Source organism: Octopus sinensis, linkage group LG1 (genome assembly GCF_006345805.1).
Source record: "Octopus sinensis linkage group LG1, ASM634580v1, whole genome shotgun sequence".
In the NCBI taxonomy this organism is placed as follows: Eukaryota; Metazoa; Mollusca; class Cephalopoda; order Octopoda; family Octopodidae; genus Octopus; species Octopus sinensis.
This window is the reverse complement of record NC_042997.1, coordinates 25771303-25786302: the sequence shown is the minus strand read 5'-3', so window position 1 is coordinate 25786302 and position 15000 is coordinate 25771303. Positions and strand designations below refer to the sequence as shown.

Sequence of the window (15000 nt, the reverse complement as noted above, 5' to 3'; positions counted from 1 at the left end):
TTAAACTCTTAGTAATATGTACACTACATGTTGTATCATTACTCATGTGAAATCCCTGATTGCACACCAACTCTGTCTCTGGGATTGCAATATCCACTGATCCTGTGTATTTTGATTGCAATAAATGTGTAGGCGGATAGCGGAGTACTTGAAACATATCAGCTATGATCTGCTACATTTTAGAGGTTTCCGTCATTTCTGTAGTCTTGAGTTTTCATCAGAGTCCTTGCCTGCGTATGACACTTTTGTATCACAGTGTAACTGGTGAGAGTGGCTGACTGTATGTCTGAAGCATGACTAAGAGAGCCACAACAATCAGCAGTGGTCTCAGTACAGTTCCCTAAAATATTCCGCTTAGAGTTGGTGTCTACTCAGAAGGAGCACTATTGACTGTGGGAGTCTAGCTTCTATCTTTTAAAAAGTGATGCTGCCACTCTCTTAATCTTCCATCGATACCCAGTTCATGTTATGTGTGATGCATCACCTTGTGATCTATTTTGTCGTATATTTGGAACAAAGTAGACCCAAATATTCAACTGGATAACACTTTAGGTATGTCTGTAGTTGTGAGCAGAGTCTAGATTATTGATGAAGAATTATTGAAAAAGATAAAGGATTTTTTGCCCAGACGAAGAATTTCTTTATATTTTTTAACAAATGCTAGTTATCGATCTTGGGGTTTAATAAGGATTGTACAGCGTTAATGAAATGCAGTCCTACAAAGAAAAGATAATAATCTTTTATATAAAATTATAGGTAGAAGAGATGTTTTTAGAGAGAAATTCGCAATAGACGGTTGTATGTTAACCAAAGAGACAACGTGTACAATTCTTCCAGTTTAGGTAAAAATGTATCCACTTCAGATTTTAATGTTACATTTCAATGAGGATCCAATTGGAATAAAACTTGGGATTTTTAAAGTTAAGCTGTACGTATTTATAGTTTAGACTTTCGGTCCTATTTGTAATACAGTATGTGGAAGTGATCTGGTGTATTTAGTTGTTAATATTATTAATACCTATTTCTTTATTACCCACAAGGGGCTAAACATAGAGGGGACAGACATAGGTATTGAGTCGATTACATCGACCCCAGTGCGTAAATGGTACTTAATTTATCGACCCCGAAAGGATGAAAAGCAAAGTCGACCTCGGCGGAATTTGAACTCACAACGTAACGACAGACGAAATACGGCTACGCATTTCGCCCGGCGTGCTAACGTTTCTGCCAGCTCGCCGCCTTAAATATTATTAATACCGTTAAGGCTGAATCATTATCGCGCCGGGTAAAATGCTTAGCGGTATTTCGTCTGTCACAGTTTTAAAGTTCAAATTCTGCCGAGGTCGACTTTACCTTTCATCCTCTGGAGGTCGATAAAATAAGTACCATATGAGTAATGAGATCAATGTAATCGACTTATCCCTTTCCCGGAAGGTGCTGAACTTGTGCCAAAATTTGAAATTAATATTACTAGCACCTTTAAGGCGGCGAGCTGGCAGAATCGTTAGCACGTCGGACAAAATGCTTAGCGGCATTTAGTCCATCTTTAGGTTCTGATTTCATATTATACTGAGGTGGAATATTAATAAAGCCTTTGTTATGTATGTAAAAAGAGTCTCATTTTATCACTAATGTGGCGTAGAATATATTGACAAGGTGGCATAAACGAAAAAATTAAGTTATCCTAGTTGATCTGTTCGACGTTTCTTTCTGCAGCTTGATACCTGTTGTACAACGGAAGAACTTTATAAAAATTGGGATTCAGTGTATCTTTTATTAAACTTTCTTCTGTAAACTTACAATCTAATTATATACTTACTGTCACTGTACTTTAATTAATTAACTTGTTACCATTGAATATATTGGTATTCGCAGTGAATGATTTGTTACTAATATCATATATGATAATAGCTTAACCTCATTTCCTCATTTATATCTTTGTAGAACGGAAATTAATTGATAATTGACACTCTTTTAGAAGCCGGAAAAAATAAAAGGAAAAACAAAAGCAAAACTAAAAAATAACAAGGAAAAACACTAGTCTAGTCGTGTGTTCCCCGGTCTGTTTTGCACAGGCCTCAAGTAAAATGAAAATTTTCGTTTATTATATGTCTGCTTGTAAACTTATTTAAAATTTATCATCACAAAGACTCTATCTTAATGCTTTAGATAAGTAATACGCTGCCAGTGAAATTACTCATATAAAAATAAGCAGAATCTGCGAATATTGCTCATAATATGTTCTTACTTTTTGATAAGTGACTTTACATTCCACTAGCTAGCTGACGCCTACGACAGATTAAAGAAAATTAAAATTTCTTCAGTCATGTAGTGGTAAAATTTATCTCGTATAGACAAAATTTATTAAGTATTTATAGAAACACACCGTCTCAATGTTTTAATAAAGCAAACATTGCAAGTGGGCGTACTTCTAAGACATGTATTCCTCTGTAATGCGGAATAGAGAAGACACTACTGGCAAGCCAGCAAAAGTCACGGTAAGCGCCATGTCAATCTGAACTACAGTATATTCTACAGGAATATGTAGGTATATAGATAGACATAAAAAAACACTCAGGCAGACAAAGAGATTATTTCTAGAATATCAACAGGTTTTATATATACAGACCATGATCACATCCTATCCATTATCTGCAAAAATCGAATCATTCACAAATTTCTCGAGTACGTATAACGAGAGATTTAAACAAAAGAAAACCAACAGCGTTTCCGAAGCTTTTCATTGTCCCACTTCCAATGACAAATTAACATCAGGGGAATCGCACCCTCACTCACTTGAAATTGAAATGTCTAGAATCCTATGCTCCTTAATGGAATTTTTCTCATATTGATCTCATCCTTGGATGGAACCAAAATGGCTCCAAAAAGATAGATCATAAGTACCACAGATGGTGTCCTAAACCTACAAAAATCAGCAGAAGGACGATTGTATATATCCTATTGAAATATGGCACCTTAGATTGGATTGACAAATCCATACTCAATAAACTTTATATAAAGCACAAATGGACATTGTTAAACAAAATATAATACCATCCCGGACAAAAGCTTCTCCTCCAAACAAAAGCAACAAGATATCAAAGAAACTTGAATCTCTTCAAACGTGACTATACTGTATGCTGCGGAATACGTATTAACACCTCTTGAGTGTACCACAGATAGAGTTGGTATGTTTCTTAAAGTAAAAGCCACGACTATATGACCATCAAGTGAGGACGAAAACACTTACTAGTTTGTTTCCATGATGGCACACAATTTATTTAGGGCATTAACTTGAAATATGTTGTGTTCCATATTTGTGACGGTAAAGAAGACTTCCTGATATCAGAGTTGAGTCTTGAATGTCTATAACAAGATTCAAAATATTTAGCAATTTGAAGTCATCAAAGCCAGCTTTTTTAGATGATATGTAGAGAACGTTCTTTTCTACGGAGCTGAAACATGTGAAGAACGCCCTTCAGAGCAGGAGATCAACAAGGAAACAAGAACACATTTCACTTATTTCTACCATTGTTACAGAACGTAAATTAGGCTTTGCTAGCCTCTTCTATCGTGTTACACAACAGGCCATCTCAGGTGTTATATTTTGGAGAGTTCAGTACTCCTATTGAAGACGAAATCCACTCACCTACATTAACTAATTTGACAAACACACTCACCATGAAATCAAGGGTGGGCAGAGATTTGCAGTGTGGTGGTTTGAAATGCATCTCGTGGCCGAGATAGAAAGATAGATAGATTGACAGATAGATGTGTGTATATGTGCGTGTGTGCAAGTACATACATGCATACATATATAGATGGTGGAATTTACAGATTTTAAATATTTATTAACTGTACATATAAAACTTCGTGTTAAACTAAGGGCTATCTTCACAGAATGTACCACATAATATATAAGCTAGCGTAGAATTCTCCCGTTTTTACCGTTTTTATCAGAGTGTCGACTTCCTTTTCTTCAACACAAGAATATTGATTGCATAGGTAAATGTGCAATACATTTACTATAAAACTCATTTGCTGCGTGCACTCATTTCTACGCTAAATACGCATAAAATCTTGTTTACGACTTATCCACTATAACACTAACACAATACTTTCGATAACACATTGCTGTATAAATGTACATAAGGATATCTTCATATGAACTAGTCGCTTTATAACCATACAATATGTCATAAGTATGTGTCGCTTTATTCTTATAATGAGAAAATTTTGGCAATCTTGACAAGTGGCAGATGCACAAAAGATAGACGTACCTAGTCTGGTTAAGATATATTTCCGATGTACTGCAGATATATATATATATATATATATATATATATATATATAGGGAGAGAGAGAGAGAGAGAGAGAAAGAGAGAGAGAGAGAGAGAGAGAGAAGGGGATTGGTTGGTAGAGGAAGAGAGAGGGAGTAGTGTGTTGTGTCACCATATTGTCTAGTTATACAGCGAAGCTAATGTTTGTTTACTAAACGTATGCATGTAAAATTATTTACAATCTATTCGCACAAATGCTGCTTCTGATTTTTAGTTGCTAGCAAACCTAAAGATCTGCAACAGAAACTAATCACTAGATATTACTCATAGTATTTGTGATGGGTAACTTTATTATGATTGCTCCCAGGAGAACAAAATGTGCAGACGCAATCTAATAAATTAGCAAAAGCTAAATGAATATACACTGGTTGACCTGTAGTTCGGTCCATTCCGTAGAAAGACCACAGTTGTTTAACAACAGGGTCTATACGTACAGAAAAGTTACATGTTTATTAAATGAAAGCAAGTATAACTACTTATTAGTTTCTCATACTAACTTTGTACATTAGTTGATTAACATGCCCTACCAAAATTAGTGTTGTGCAAATGAATGAGATTGGAAAATATTATTTGTAACATTTTCGGTAACTAATTACAAGTAACAATATTTCCCCAAAGTGCTCAAAGTGTAGGCAGTTTAGAAGAGTTGACTAAAACGTAACGGAACAAGTGGTCGAACTGTTCTCCGGTCCTTCATACAGTCCGCTATCTTGTTTAAATACGTACATGGCCTGTTTTAAAACTACTCTAAATGAAAACAGTTACATCTGACTCACTCTAGATAATTTAGTTAATTAACACACTATTAGCAAATGTAATGATTAGTAAATGAGTGATACTAGCGAATGTTGCTTTTACAAATTAAATTTTTTTTTTTTAGTGTGTGTATACTCGGCTACAGCTCGTAAAACAGAAGGTTAATGACATTTAACAAAGTTGTAACACAAATAATAAAAAAAGACGGAATAAAGTAGAATTTCAACTGAGATTTCCTATCTGTTCCTCAGTGGTAGATCTGCTGTTTAAACTGAGAGTTATATTTAAACTGCTTGGGTAAATATGTGTAAATTATCTATATACTTCTATAGTTATTTACTAGTAAACCATACTAAATGTACTAACTTGCAGAAACAAATCCACTAGCGAATTATATTCCTAGACTTTTTACTATCTACATAGCGGAAAGGCAGCTATGTAGCTAACATGTCAGGAAAAAGGTAACGAAATCAGTGTATTCCAAATACCCCATGTTCATTTGGAAAAGAGAGCCAGGTGAGAATAATTTACAATTACTCAAAACATATTTACAATTACTTAGAATTCAGTCACAGTGGGTGCACTCTAGTATGTGATTTTTGTTTTTACTATCTGAATAAAGTGTGCGTGTCAGATCACTTCGGAGATATGGGTGTCAGTGGGTATATAGTAAACATGCATGACAAAATCTACTGACGTATAATCTTAATGTCGATTCTTGTACATGCATTTAAATGTATGCGAGAATTTCTCTCTCTCTCTCTCTCTCTCTCTCTCTCTCTCTCTCTTTCTTTCTCTCTCTTTCTCTCTCTCTCTCTCTCTCTCTTTCATTATCTATCTATCTAGCTATCCTGAATATATACATATCCTATATATATACATATATATATAATATAATATATATATATATATATTTATATATATATATATATATATATATATATATATATGTAATACATATATATATGTGTGTAATATATATTATATATATATATATATATATATATATATATATATGTATATGTATGTATGTATGTATATATAGAATAGAATGGAAAAAGTTCAAATCAGGTAGACTACGATTAGCACATACATCTACGATGGGTTTAGTTAAGTTAAAATAAGGGTTAACCAAACTGAAACGCATATTGATATATTAGAGATATAAAAATATACGAATAGTAAAAGTATACATGGGCATATAGGTTATATAGATATATAAACATACAAATAATAGAATATAGATAAAAATAATAGTGGAATATAGATAACACGTTTAAAAAAATTAATATGATATAGACATAAAGAGTTTGGGTTACATGTTAGAAGAAATAGAGTGTACTGACGATCGGTTCTGGGGCTCATTCGTCCGAATTACAGATGAATCTTAAGACTCATTTCCAGAGAACGCTCTCTTCATCAGGGAAAAAGAAAAATGATGTTTATTCTTTAAAAAACACACATACATATATATGTATATACGATAAGCTTCTTTTAATTTCTGTTTAGCGAATCCACTCACAAGTCTTTGGTCGGCCCGAGGCTATAGCAGAAGTCACTTGCCCAAGTTGCCATGCAGTGGGACTCAACCTGGAATCATGTGGTTGGTAAGTAAACTACTTACCACACACCCACATATATACATAACTATATTTATACACACACACATGTACATATATGTAGTACGCATATTTGTATGTATATGTGTTTGCGTACAAATAACCTGGTCAAACAAAGTTACTCAGATACATGAATAGCTACCGTAAATCCTCGAGTATAGTTCACCCTTGAGCATAATACGTAGGGTATTTTTAGGGGACTGTACCTGTGAAAAACCTAAACCTATAACCTATAATACGCACCCCTTCCCTAACTTGAGTCAAGCAGGTCTATATAACGTCCTTGGTTTGTAAAAATGTATACGGTCACTTCCTTTATTATTATTGAATATATAACATAATGCAAACGTGTAGTATTTTTGTGCATTTTGTTTGTAGAAAATAAAGAAATAATAGTAATAACGTTTAATAAATATTGCTTACTGCAAGTTATGGATGATTCTTTTATGACTTCATTGCTTTCAGGCTTAGCTTAAGGTATTTTCGCGCCCGACATCACAAAATGCGTCTGAATAAAGATTGTCGGACAGCAAATAGAGACTCGGACATTGGTTAGAAGATATTTTTCATTTTTAACCTCGTATATAGTACGCACTAAAGATTTTGACTTCTTAAATTTTGGGGAAAAAATGCGGATTATATTCGAGGATTTACAGCATGTTAAGTTAAATATCTATGGAATATAACAATAGAGTAAGAAGTAGCTAACGATACTAAATTCCGACAGATAACATATATAAAGCTAGGTACATTATGATATCACCACCTGTGTAATAAAAAGCTCGATACATTATTTATGATATCACCATCTGTATAACTACCAAATTTCTTAGAGAAATTATTGTCATTATTTCTAGAGAAAGAAGTCCAATTACAATTATAACTTTACTAGTGCTTTTGCTGCATTAATACGTCTATAAAAGGAATATTGTTGAACATGTTCACATCAAAACACCCAGCTTATGAAATCCTGAAGAAAGAAATAGACATATTTAAGGAATTTAAAAAAAAAAACAATATTTTACTTCAGGAGGATAATTTCTCGGCTACTAAGAATATTTATTTCAAATGCAGGCAGCTTGAGGCTATATAGGGTCAGCTATATGGAAACCTAGAATTTCTTATTTCTTTAGTGCCTACAAGGGGCTACACACAGAGGGGACAAATAAGGACAGAAAAACGAATTCAGTCGATTTTACCGACCCCAGTGCGACAGATAACATATATAAAGCTAGGTACATTATGATATCACCACCTGTGTAATAAAAAGCTCGATACATTATTTATGATATCACCATCTGTATAACTACCAAATTTCTTAGAGAAATTATTGTCATTATTTCTAGAGGAAGAAGTCCAATTACAATTATAACTTTACTAGTGCTTTTGCTGCATTAATACGTCTATAAAAGGAATATTGTTGAACATGTTCACATCAAAACACCCAGCTTATGAAATCCTGAAGAAAGAAATAGACATATTTAAGGAATTAAAAAAAAAAACAATATTTTATTTCAGGAGGATAATTTCTCGGCTACTAAGAATATTTATTTCAAATGCAGGCAGCTTGAGGCTATATAGGGTCAGCTATACGGAAACCTAGAATTTCTTATTTCTTTAGTGCCTACAAGGGGCTACACACAGAGGGGACAAATAAGGACAGAAAAACGAATTCAGTCGATTTTACCGACCCCAGTGCGTAAGTGGTACTTATTTAATCGACCCCGAAAGGATGAAAGATAAAGTAGATCTCGGCGGAATTTGAACTCAGAACATAAAGACAGACGATATACCTATTTCTTTACAACCCACAAAGGGCTAAACACAGAGAGGAAAAAACAAGGACAGACAGACGGATTAAGTCGTCGATTACATCGACCCCAGTGCGTAAGTGGTACTTATTTAATCGACCCCGAAAGGATGAAAGATAAAGTAGATCTCGGCGGAATTTGAACTCAGAACATAAAGACAGACGATATACCTATTTCTTTACAACCCACAAAGGGCTAAACACAGAGAGGAAAAACAAGGACAGACAGACGGATTAAGTCGTCGATTACATCGACCCCAGTGCGTAACTGGTATTTATTTAATCGACTCCGAAAGGATGAAAGGCAAAGTCGACCTCGGCGGAATTTGAACTCAGAACGCAGCGGCAGACAAAATACTGCTAAGCATTTCGCCCGGCGTGCTAACGATTCTGCCAGCTCGACGCCTTACCCTTTCTCTCATCGAAATTAAATTGTTCCGGTAATCATTGTTTCACTTGTTTAGTTTACAAAGAATGTTGCAATCACGTAAGTATTTTCAAGGAAAGTAAGTATCAATCAAACATGCATTCTACCAATATATTCTCCAAGGACAAAGTAAATATATGCAATGATTCTTCATAATTTAACATGAGAATTGTTACTTTTGTAGGTACAAAAAAAATCATCCATGAAAATTTGTTTGTTTGTTAGAAAGTAAAAAAACAAACAATTTGGGTTCTCTTCTTTTTTGGTTGCAACATTTAAAAAGAAAATAGAATTCAGAAGAATACCATATACATACATTGTATGAAAAATGTTATTCCTATCCTTCACTTTTACAAAAATACATGTATACATACAAACACACACACACACACATATATATATATATACATAAATGCGTCATACACCATGTACATGTAAACACGCACGCGTATATAAATTTACACACACACGCACACACGCACGACACAACACAACGAAAACACAACGGCACACGCGCTTGTTTGTGTGTGTGTGTATATATCTGTTTACGTGTTATTTTGTGTCTGTTTACATCTGTATATGTAACTATGTATATAATATAATTATAGCTGTTTTCAAATTTTTTTCGTTTTTACTTTTATTCATTTATAATAATATCATAGCCAAGATATTTTGACAATATTTATTATTGAACGTACATGTCGGTAGCATAAACTATCGTCTTATCACAGTGATTTAGTCATCTCATTTTGGCATCGAATCCATAAAACCCGTTATTTTCCCCATGTTTTATTGTCTTAAAACGCCAATCACCAATGAACATCAAAATATAATGTATAAAGTTCATTCGGAATGACCTAAATATTTGCAAAGAGTAAACAAATAAATAAAATAATACTAATGATAATAATAATAATAATAATAAAAATAACTGATGAGATTATCAATGAAAACGAAAGATAGTGCTTTTTTTGTATTGACACAAAAATATTTACACATATCTATATAGGTACACACATAACTTGCAAATGCAAGGTCTCTCTCTCTCTCTCTCTCTCTCTCTCTTTCTCTAATTCTCTCTTCCCCTCCTCTCTCTCTCTTACACACTTACGCACGCATATACACACGAACATATATATATACATATATATATATATATATATATATATATATATATATATATAAATAGATAGGGAAACAGATAGTCAGATTGATAGATAGATAGATAGATAGATAGGTATGTATATATGTATATATATATATATATATATATATATAGTGAGAGAGAGATTGAGAGAGAGATGGATAGATACATAGATAAATATGTAGATATATATATATATATACATATTATATATACATATATATGTACACACACATATATATATATGCATGACTGTATGTATGTATGCATATATGTATATGTAGTTATATATTTGTCGAAGTGCATATGTGTTTGTATATATGTGTGTATGCGTGTGTCTGTGCATGAGTGCATAATATATATATACGTTATATATATATATGTGTGTGTGTGTATCGAAATATATATATATGTGTGTGTGTGTGTGTATTTATATAGATACACGTTATTCATCCATCTGCATGTGCGTGTGTGTAGGCTTGTGTGTGCATCTAGTTGAAGAAAGTGTATAAATAGTACTCCATACATACGAATATGTACTTTTTGTTTTAGTTTTCGTCAGTATAATATGCATGCAAAGTGACGCAAGTGTAATGAATTTCATGCATAGCATTTAACTTAGCAAACATCTAGAAAAGCAAAGCACAAAACAATGAGTCTTGTGAAAGAACTCGGAGTGACCAGTGACATACATTTGCAAAACAAACCCTGAAAATATATATACTCTTTTACTTGTTTCAGTCAGTTGACTGCGGCCATGCTGGAGCACCGCCTTTAATCGAGCAAATCGACCCCGGGACTTATTCTTTGTAAGCCCAGTACTTATTATTCGAGGCTATAGTAGAAGACACTTGCCCAAGGTGCCACGCAGTGGGACTGAACCCGGAACCATGTGGCTGGTAAGCAAGCTACTTACCACACAGCCACTCCTGCGCCTATATGTATATAAATGCTCAAAAAGAACGGGGATAATTTTCTCAATATGTTATAAATTTTACTGCATTTTGAGAATGTCTTTGCTTAGCTGGTATAGTTATATTTTATTCAAAGTTAAATATGAAGTAAATATTACTCATTGTGCCTCACCTATACCTATTGGAAACTGGAAACGCAGAATTTCAAAATGTCTGTTTGAATTTCCCTGTTTTTGTCAGGAATTTCCGGTTTGCTCTTTTTACACACATTGCAAAACAATGAAGGGAAACCGTTCGAAAGGAAGAATTTTAAAAATCCATATCTTTCAAATGTTCATATCGTCACTCGACCTTTCAGACAGACAAGCAAGTGCTTACACACACACACACACACACACATATATATATATATATATATATATATTTTTATTTTATAGAAGGAGCTTCTACAGGACTAGAACTGTTTCATTCAAATGAAATCTTCAGGAAGCTTCCTGAAGATTTCATTTGAATGAAACAGTTCTAGTCCTGTAGAAGCTCCTTCTATAAAATAAATTAATTGACTCTGCTATGTATTGAGTACCTTATTTACTGTGGTTAACCCCGACTCAACCCGGGACCTACATATATATATATATATATTCATCATGCCTTTGGAACAGCAACAACCACTAAGATGTGTTTTTGCCTTTTGATGCGAGTTACAAATGTTTCAGAACGTGGAATACGATGAAATGACAGAAAATTACTGTTCTGAAACATTTGCAACTCGCATTAAAAGGAAAAAAAATATCTTATTCCCCCTTCCATCATTCGTTGTACATTTTACAATGAAGTCAAACAGCATAAATGGATGTGTGAAAAACGAAATTTGAATTTTGAAAAGTGTATATATAAAGCGATATTTTCAGTCATTTATTTAAACTTCCTCTGCTAACTCTTCAAATGTAATTATATGGAATATATGGGTTTTGAAATTTGAATTTGGTAATTTTCCAAGATTTGTATTCTTGTGTATAAAGGGCCCACCGAAATTGAACTGCCCTGTGCTCCCCATGGTTTAAATCCGGTCCTGCCCTTTATCAATCTATCTATCTATCTATCTATCTATCTATCTATCTATCTATCTATCTATCTATCTATCTATCTATCTATCTATATATATATATATATATATATATATATTATATATATATATATATATCAGCAAATGTATAAAGAGCGATAGGGAGAGAGGCGGTGATAGATAGAGATATAGATATTTAGATAGATAAAAACTGATGAAGCAAAAACGTTTGGTCACAGATGGAAAGGTAGATACTTATACATATATGTATAAGTTTATGAGTGTATACACACGCACGCGTTCAAATGATGCTTAAATGCTTATTTAAAAGCTTTACAAGTGTAGAGATTTTAAGGTGTGAAGACCCGAGGAAGGTAAATGTTCTTGCGACGTAGATTGACAAAGAAGTTGACAATTTTAGAGCGACAGGGGAAATAATACGACGAGATACAATGTTGAATTGGTCCCATTGTTAAGTAAGTTACAATCTGATGTCAGGTTTTCTATAAACGACACATAAAAACGTGTAGATACTGATCCCTGAATAAGAAAGCGCCAGTAAGTACCATTGTGTTATAATCTCACTTACTTGAATATCTATCATACCGACTTGGTAAATACGCACCGCAAGCCGCAAAGCATATGTAAATAGTAAACAGCACAGGAAATGATAACGAGGAAAATAAAACAATAAAATAAACAGAAACACACACACACATACACACATTCATAATTTTCTGTGTGTATGCGTGCCTATATGCAAATAAAATACACGCTTTTGATACATTCAATATACTTCTTTTCTTTCCGCTTGAAATACATAAAATGTGCAAAAAAAACCTTTTCTATTTATCCCTAACACCGTCTGTGTATGCTTTTGTGAGTCCGTGCGCGCGTGTACAGTTCTAGTCATACTTCTACAGAGCAGTATTATGACTATGAATTAATTTCCAAAAAAACAACAGGTGTCGAGATAATTAGAACACTGCCATATGATAATGGAAAAAATGAAAACAAATACAAAAATCGTACAGAAAATGCGTAAGTAAATAAGTAATTAAACGAAACTGAGATGGTAACACGTGAGACATCACAAATGTCTTAATATTGAGAGTCGCTTGAAGTTTTGGCTGCAGATATGTCCGGCATGTACAAAGGCGCGTTTACAGCCTTTTATTTATCTAGAATAATTTAGCATATACATGCAGTGTATATATGTATGAATGTGTGTGCATATATGTACATACATACATGGATGGAAGCACTCCGTCGGTTACGACGACGAGGGTTCCGGTTGATCCGAATCAACGAAACAGCCTGCTCGTGAAATTAACGTGTAAGTGGCTGAGCACTCCACAGACACGTGTACCCTTAACGTAGTTCTCGGGGATATTCAGCGTGACACAGAGAGTGACAAGGCCGGCCCTTTGAAATACAGGTACAACAGAAACAGGAAGTAAGAGTGAGAGAAAGTTGTGGTGAAAAAGTACAGCAGGGATCACCGCCATCCCTTGACGGAGCCTCGTGGAGCTTTAGGTGTTTTCGCTCAATAAACACTCACAACGCCCGGTCTGGGAATCGAAACCGCGATCCTATGACCGCGAGTCCGCTGCCCTAACCACTGGGCTATTGCGCCTCCACATGGATACATATCTATATATACTCAAAATTTTCTATATACGTATATACATACGCATCAGATACATATCTATCTTTTTATCTTCGCAATCCACATCTTCCCATTTCAATCTAAAAAATGACTAACGTTTTCAAGAATTTTTACCATTGTCTTGGTTCAGCATCTACCTCATAATTGAGAGTGCATGGAAACTGTAAAGAAGCCTGTCAGATGGATATTACTTAATATTTCTTAGTTCAGCAATGATCACATATTATGATGATGATTCCTAAAATTTCGTTCAGGGTCCGCTTGTCTACTGAATATTCTAACATTTCGCGTTTTAATTCAATGAGTCGATCGTTTATTTCATGTTATAGTTAGGTGTTGTTACAAAGAAACTGTCAGGTGTGTCTTTCAGAATAAAGAACATGCCTCTGTATATAAATGGGTGTGCATTCGCGTGACCTAGTGGCTGGCGTGTCGCACTCAAGCTCGCAAGATTATGGTTTCAATTACTGGGTGTGTTGTGTTCTTGAGTAAATCACTTTATTTCACGTTCCTCAAGTCCACTCAAATATCAAAAGGGAATAAACCTGCAACGGACTGATGTCACGTTGAGAAGGAGAACCTATACATTCCTCAGAATCCAAGAAACATGAACTTATGTACCTATAGTTCAGGGAAGACCTCTGTTCCTATTTAATGTATATATGTATACTTAAACGTGCACACATGCGTGCCCAGTAGTGACGTTCTGATGTATATAATTGAGCAAAAGTTTAATGATAAATATGTTGAGACATTTTCCGTCGGATGGTATCTTCTCACGTTGATATTCAATGTTTCGCATTACATATAAAAAGTTTGAGAAACTGAACAAAATGCGATAAAATAAAATTATACTCTTTACTCTTTAAACTCGGGCAAAAACAGCGGAGACGAAATTTATAGTCAATCTCAGGCTAATAATAAAATGTATTGATAGGTTGATGAGATTGATAGGTACATCTTGCATATATATTTTTATTCTAACATAGTAATAGGTAACAATTCCCATAAGTTATTTCAACTTATTTTTCTTAACATGTATTTGAATAAAGGCTATTTCATTGACGTTAAAAAATTATTATGTTGCGCAGTTAAAAAATGGTTTGTCATTGCTTCATCAGTATACTCAATTATGGTTAATTGCTTGCTGCACAAGAACAAGAGCACCACGAAAATTTACTTATGATGCATGTTATAATCTTGTCATATAAGAGCCACAGTATTGTTCGTATCAACTCAGGAAATATATTGCACA

General features: G+C 34.0%; 1 long non-coding RNA gene across 1 annotated transcript in view; it reads right to left on the bottom strand.

The window, feature by feature from the left end:
• Window positions 1–12726, bottom strand: part of LOC118766179 — a 43163-nt gene extending 30437 nt beyond the window's left edge. Inside the window, exon 1 of the long non-coding RNA XR_005002098.1 lies at window positions 12666–12726. This is a non-coding gene — a long non-coding RNA (uncharacterized LOC118766179). The remainder of the gene's footprint in view (window positions 1–12665) is intronic.
• Between the last annotated feature and the right edge of the window lie 2274 nt (window positions 12727–15000).